At 47.0% G+C, this 7,785-nt stretch overlaps 1 pseudogene; it reads left to right on the top strand.

The window, feature by feature from the left end:
• The first annotated feature begins 212 nt into the window (after positions 1-212).
• Positions 213-3,964, top strand: LOC134345966 (uncharacterized; annotated as a pseudogene).
• The last annotated feature ends 3,821 nt before the right edge of the window (positions 3,965-7,785 follow it).

The following is a 7,785-nucleotide window of genomic DNA, read 5'->3' as shown; positions in this document are numbered from 1 at the left end:
CAAGAGTACTCAGCGATCACAAGCCGCTTGAAATGAAAGTTAAGAAGCCGCCGGTGGAGGCACCAAAGCGCCTACAGGGAATGCTTCTTCACCTGCAGAGCGATGCCTTCGACATCACCTACTGTCAAGGAAAGCTCATGCACCTTGCGGATACACTATCATGAGCAGTTAGCGGTACTCCAGGCCAGGAGAACAGCTTCAACGAAGTCAACATGTCATCGCACCTGCCAATCCGCGATGAGCATCTAGAGCAGATTCGCGTAGAAACAGCGAAAGATGACACACTACAGATGTTGAAACGCATAATCATCAGTGAGCGAATATGACTCGCTATCAGAGTAACTCACATCTTACTACAGCTATAGGGATGAGCTCACAGACCAAGACGGCTTAATCTTCAAAGGTGAGCGGGTCATCATACCGCAAAGTGAGCGAAAGCAAAAGACGGAAAGAATTCATTCCTCACACTTGGACATAGAAGGATGCCTCAGACGTGCATACGAAAGTCTTTTTTGGCCAGACATGAGCAGCGACATCAAGCAATATATTGCTACATGTGATGTTTGTCACACATACAAAATGAGTCAGCAGAAAGAATCGCTTATGAGACATGAGGTACCTGCTCGGCCGTGGGAAAAGATGGGTACCGACCTGTTTACATTCAAAGGAAAGGAGTACCTCGTCACCGTTGATCACTACAGCAATTTCTTTGAGGTAGATCTTCTTTGCGATACAACTAGTGCAGCCGTTATTCGCAAATTGAAGGCTCAGTTTGTGAGATATAGTAGCCCAACACAAGTGGTTATGATAATGGGGCACAATACACGTCAGCGGAGTTTCACAGATTTGCACCAGGATGGGATTTTGAGACTTGTGTAGCAGCCCCGGAAATAGCAGAGCAAATGGAAAAGCTAAATCAGCAGTTAAAACAGCTAAGCGGATCCTCACAAAGAGCAACAAATTGAAATTGAAATATCTTTATTGTCATTGCATAGTACAATTTGTCAAGCACCAATACAGTGAAAATGAGTTTGCAACTCTCACACTCAATGCTATAAAACAACAAATAAAATAAATAAACAATAAATAAAATCAAGTCACCAGCCAGTACAAGCAATGTCCAGCAGTACAAAAGCACAACTCAGATGCATGACAGCCATAAAACCAGGATTAAAGTAGCAATATAACAAATTTATGGATGATGCTTGATCGACTGGTTCAGACCAATTATAGCTCTGGGGAAAAAGCTATTTTTCAATCTGGAAGTGCGGGCATAGAAAATCTTGTAACGTCTGCCAGATGGAAGAAGTTCAAACAGGTGATTGCATGGGTGTGTATTGTCCTTACAGATGCCTGTAGCTTTCCTTAGGTAGCGTGAGCTGTAGATGTCCTCCAGGGCTGGGAGCTGTCTCCCGATGATCTTCTGTGCGCTAGAGACGACCCGCTGAAGTACTTTCCTATCAGCTGCTGTACAACTAAAGCCTGATTTATACTTCTGCGTCAACTCGACGCCGTAAGTACTGCGTCGCCACAAACCCTACGCAGAGCCGACACGGATCCCTATGCCATAGCCTGATGCGCACCTCTCCCAAAATGTAACTGCACGTCACAGCAATGCAGACCGTAACAACTGTGATTGGTCCACTTGGTAGCATCGCATTTCCTCCTATGTATTTCCAGTTGCATATTTTTCTCTGCCATTTCAGAATTGAGAGAGAAGAGAGAAGAAGTTTGTAAAATGGACCAAAGCGAGGAGAGGTTAATGGAGGAAGTCTGAAAATATATACATTTGTACGACTCCTCATCACCATACTATAAAGACTGCCAAATGGCATCAAATTCATGGAATGAAATTTCCAAAATCATGGGTCTGGATGTCACGGAGTGCACAAAGGGATGGAAAAACTTGAGGGACAAGTACATCCGCGCCCGGAAAAAACTCTCCAAGAAGAGCGGGGACTTAGGTGGGAAAAAAACCTACGTTTTATTTGCCTCTTTCTTGGCTGACACCACATATTAAGCACTGGGAAACAGAGTCAAATTATGACGACAGCAAGGTAAATATAACATGTTCTTTGTATCATAAACCGTCCTGTTGCTAGCTAGCTAGCAAGCGAGCAGTACTGTCTAGTTGTAAACACGGCATATTGATTTGCGCAAAGATAATTCTTCCGTGAAAGAGAAATGTAATATGTAATAGGCTTTAATTGTATCTAGCTTGCTCATAAAGCAAACACAGTAACCAGTATTCTGCCAATGTAAACCTATGCCGTTTTCTCGTTTTCATAGCTCTGCTAATCCGTGTACAGACACTGAATGCATATATTACTTGTATGTATAATAACAAAGACTAACTTAAACTATTTGCAATTTCCTTCATAATCACGGGATGGAAATGATTCAGCTTCTGGGTTGTCCAGCTCCTCAGTTGCTGAGGAAAACCAACCACCAGACATTCCATCTTCAAGCGCAGATTCATCATCAAATAGTGAGCTAGCTCCTCCGCCCCCCCTGCCCAGCTCCTCCACCCCCGCACCAGCTCCTCCGCCCCCCGCAACAGCTCCTCCACCCCCCCGCCCAGCTCCGCTGCCCCTGCGCCAGCTCCTCCGTCCCCCGCGCCAGTTCCTCCGCCCTCTGCCCAGCTCCTCCGCCCCCCCGCGCCAGCTCCTCCACTCCCCACCCAGCTCCTCCGCCCCCCGCACCAACTCCTCCGTCCCCTGCCCAGCTCCTCCGCTCCCCCGCACCAGCTCCTCCACCCCCACCCAGCTCCTCCACCCCCGCACCAGCTCCTCTGCCCCCCACCCAGCTCCTCCGCTCCCCCGCACCAGCTCCTCCACCCCCCGCCCAGCTCCTCCACCCCCGCACCAGCTCCTCTGCCCCCCACCCAGCTCCTCCGCCCCCCGCACCAGCTCCTCCACCCCCCGCCCAGCTCCTCCGCCCCCTGCCCAGCTCCTCCGTCCCCCGGCGCCAGCTCCTCCACTCCCCACCCAGCTCCTCCGCCCCCCCGCACCAGCTCCTCTGCCACCCACCCAGCTCCTCTGCCCCCCGCACCAACTCCTCTGCCCCCCACCCAGCTCCTCCGCCCCCCCGCACCAGCTCCTCCACCCCCCTCCCAGCTCCTCCGCCCCCTGCCCAGCTCCTCCGTCCCCCCGCGCCAGCTCCTCCACTCCCCACCCAGCTCCTCCGCCCCCCGCACCAAACTCCTCCGTCCCCCGCACCAACTCCTCCGTCCCCTGCCCAGCTCCTCCGCTCCCCCGTGCCAGCTCCTCCACCCCCCCGTGCCAGCTCCTCTGCCCCCTGCCCAGCTCCTCCGTCCCCCCGCGCCAGCTCCTCCACTCCCCACCCAGCTCCTCCGCCCCCCGCACCAACTCCTCCGTCCCCCGCACCAACTCCTCCGTCCCCTGCCCAGCTCCTCCGCTCCCCCGTGCCAGCTCCTCCACCCCCCCGTGCCAGCTCCTCTGCCCCCTGCCCAGCTCCTCTGTCCCCCGCACAACTTCTCTGCCCCCCGCGCCAGCTCCTCTGCCCCCCGCCCAGCTCCTCCTGGCTACCTAAGGAAAGCTACAAGCATCTGTAAGGACAATACACACCCATGCAATCATCTGTTTGAACTTCTTCCATCTGGCAGACGTTATAAGATTTTCTATGCCCGCACTTCCAGTTTACCAATGATTACATGTGGGATTTTGACTCCTGTTCCTGGAAGATTGGCTGGTGGGGGCAGGTTCAGTTTGTTTTCAAGCAGCAAAGAACCAAATCTGCTCTCCCTGAAGATGCCCCCGTCACTTTCACGTCCGTATCCCCCTACATCCACCATGGTAAACCGATATCTGGCATCGCAGATAGTCATCAGGACAATGGGGTGTGCGCCCTTGTAGTTGTAGTAGTCACTCCCGGCGTGCAGCGGTGCCTTGATGTTCACACGTTTTCCGTCTATACTGCCAACACAGTTGGGAAAGTTCCATAGTCGCCAAAAATCAGCTGCATTAGCTTCCCATTGGGCGACTGAAGGGCAGGGAAGGAACTCTGGCTGCAATGCTTTCCATAAAGTTGTACAGACCTCCGAAATTATGGAGGACCCTGTGCTTGATGCCAGTTTGTAGCCAGCTGCTACAGCCTGCTGACTTGCACCTGAAGCTAGAACTCGGAGGGTGATTGCCAGTCTCTGAGTAATGTCTATAGGCATACTGTGCATACACTGATGTGAAATAAATGGTTGGAGACGATGAACCAAATCGTCAAACCTACCTACTGACATCCGAAAATATTTAAAATGCATTTCCTTGTCCATGTCTCTCAGTGAGTGGACAAGCACAGCAAATTCACCCTCCTTCTGTCTCAATCCGTTCAATGGTTGTACACACCATCTCCTCCCACGTCTTCTCTCTTTTCTGTGTTGCTGTAATTTCAATAAAAGTAACTTTTGTTTGACACTTATAAGCTCCAACTCCAACACGATGCGCTCAGTCGCCATTTTGTTTCAACACGAAGAAACGCAACACAGTGGCATAGAAACCCCACTGCCAACTAGCGGTTTGGCAGTGAATTGCAGAGCAACACAGACACAGCTACGCACAAGTATAAATGCTCACAACGTGCGTAAACCACTTGCGTAGGTTATGGCGTCGAGTTGACGCAGAAGTATAAATCAGCCTTGAGATACCACACAGAGATGCAGTATGTTAAGATGCTCTCTATGGTGCAGTGGTAAAAGGTCACTAACATCTGTTCAGGTAGACCAGCTTTCTTCAGCGTCCTGAGGAAAAACAAGCGTTGCTGTGCTTTCTTAACTATTGTAGTGGTGTGAGTGGACCATGTAAGGTCTTCTGAGATATGTATTCCCAGAAACCTGAAACTGGACACTCTCTCCACTATGAATCGTGAGCAGATCCCTACCTCGCACTTCTAGACCATCGCAACACACCTTCGCAATGGCTCAGCGTGAGTCCTGCCCAGCGTTTGATGAATCGCCACACACGCACGCTCCGGCCTTCAACAGCGAGTTTACTGGAACCCAGAGTTGAATGCGAACGCGAGCATATGAAACAACGCGTCCAGCAGCAGGTCAACAATTACAACAAATCAGCCAAAGATCTTGCCCCACTCGACGAAGGGGATACCGTGCGCATGCAACCCCCGGTGCAAGGTAAAAAGAATTGGGAGAAAGCAATTGTGTGTAGGCGCCTTGAAGAGCATTCATATGTAGTTCAGATCCCTTCTGGGATCTACCGACGTAATCACACACATCTACGGAAGACAGCTGAGGAACCGCCTGAAAAGCTAATCATATATGAACAGGCAAAACCAGGTCAAACAACCGAGATCAATGACCACAGTGTGCCTACCGCATTAAATGCACACAGCCAAACACTAGCAGAGCCTAATGACAATGACTACAGTGTGCCTACCGCATCAAATGCACACAGCCGAACGCTAGCAGAGCCTAATGACAATGACTACAGTGTGCCTACCGCATCAAATGCACACAGCCGAACACTAGCAGAGCCTAATGACAATGGCTACAGTGTGCCTACCGCATCAAATGCACACAGCCAAACACTAGCAGAGCCTAATGACAATGACTACAGTGTGCCTACCGCATCAAATGCACACAGCCGAACACTAGCAGAGCCTAATGACAATGACTACAGTGTGCCTACCACATTAATGCACACAGCCAAACACTAGCAGACACCAATGACACAAAACAAACACTAACACAAACGTTGAAACATGCAAATAACAAACAGGACTCAGACAAAACAGTAAAAACTTGTTCTGGCCGCACAGTGAAAAGGCCACAATATCTAGAGGACTTTGTCCCATATTGAATAATGGCATAAACAATTGAACAATAGTCTGTGACACTATTTGTCATTTTAATGTCATGTTTATACTCAAAGAAGGACTATGTCCTATTTGAGGTTGTGTAGTTTGTAGTTTGAAGTTAAAGTCGAATTTTAGTATGTTTTATATTTTGTATATATGCTCATACAAACAGAAATAATGAGTGGTATGTATTTATGACAGGCATAAGAGACATAAGGCATGATCAATGAATGCTTTGAAAGTTAATTCCATGAAAATACACTGGAAAGCAGACTTCAGAGATATTGAGTTTAATTGTTAACACAATTGTTCCTTTTCTTTGTTTTGATAAAAAGGGGGATGTTATGATATACTTGTACATGCGCTTGTGAGCAGACAATTAAAGTTGGTGTGCATGCCCCATTGTTTTTACCTGAAATATCTGTCTCGAAACAGTCCTGACAATCAGATCATAGGCTGTCTGCAGTTTCCTTCTGCCATTATGCCATTTTACATAATAAATGGCTTCATATCTGAGAATGAACTCAGGTTTTGCATATCATTAGCGGAAACTCCTTGTGCTCATGTTCATTTGCTCTGCTTAAGCTCTCCCTGAGAAAAAAAACATGTTCACTAAATTGTGGCTGCAAGATAGTCTTACAAAATGGCTGCCTCCACTCCTGAAGCAACTTGGCAAGAATAAAGACATTTTCTTTGTCTGTTTCCACCATTCTTGCCTCATTCCTGTTTACTGATTTGTAGATCTCTCTGGCCAACAGTAATCTCGTGGTCTTATACAAAGTTATGACAAAGATCGCATTTTGTTGATTATAAGGAACCAGCTTTAGCATCAGGAAGAGAACCAGAGATGGAGAAATGATATGTAGAAAGAAAGGGAATTAATATAATGATTTGAAAATGTTCTTGTGATTCATACCACAGGTAAATCTAAAAAAGGAGAGGTATTGGACACATGTACTTGCTGATGGCTGCAGGTTAGCGTTGATCTGGAGATATGGAGGTATCTACCTGGATAGCGACATTATATCACTGAGGTCTATGCCATTTGATAACTTTACCTGTCCACAAAGTCCAGACATTTTCAATAACGGAGCAATGGGTTTCCAGCAGAAGCACCATACCTTTTTGTGGAATTGCATGGAAGCTAGTTAAGATCGTATCTATGAAGTTTTTTTGGCCAATTACATTGGACATGTTTGGGGCCAGCAAGGTCGTCAACTGATTTTACCTGTGCTGAAGAGATGGTGCAATACTAGTAAACTGACACCTTCATTGGCAGGGAATGCAATGGCATCTCTCTATGGATCACAAATCGTTTCTATCCAATCCAATATCCAGAATTGGCGAGGTACTTTGCTCCCAGGGGCAAAAAAGAGCATATAGAACAGGAATTCTCAGATATGTACGGAGCACATGTCTGGAACTTTATGAATAAACACAATAAAAGTTGTTGCTGAAAGTGGATCATTAATTTAACATTTTTTCCAGTTGCATTGTCCAACTACATACAAAAAAATTAATTCAGTTCAATAGTACAGCATTATTTCGGACCTGATATTGCACAATGAGTGACATAATTAAATTGACAGATTTTCCAAACTTACTGTCTAAAAATACATAAAATTATTTTGCCCATAATTGCAATCTAGAATGCATTCATTATGAAACGTGAAATTCTGACCAATGTTCCAATCTGTTCCAATACCCCTCTCTTCAATGTAATTGCTATCAAAATTGAAATCCAATTTCCAATCCCAGGTTTACATGCTGTAACTTGACAATGAGAGTATTTGCCAGTGACCATGAAGCAGGTGCTCCACAGTCAGCTCACTGTAGAATGACAAAGCAGAAATTGACAAGCCTTTCAGATGTCAAATGTTCAATATTTTTGTATTTCGAAGACTGATTGTTCTGTATTATTAGAGAATGACCAGTTGCATAGGAAATTGTCCATGAATA

This window comes from Mobula hypostoma, chromosome 4 (assembly GCF_963921235.1).
Source record: "Mobula hypostoma chromosome 4, sMobHyp1.1, whole genome shotgun sequence".
NCBI classification, from domain to species: Eukaryota; Metazoa; Chordata; class Chondrichthyes; order Myliobatiformes; family Myliobatidae; genus Mobula; species Mobula hypostoma.
Note: the sequence above shows the minus strand (reverse complement) of the source record. Positions and strands in the feature narration are given on the sequence as shown.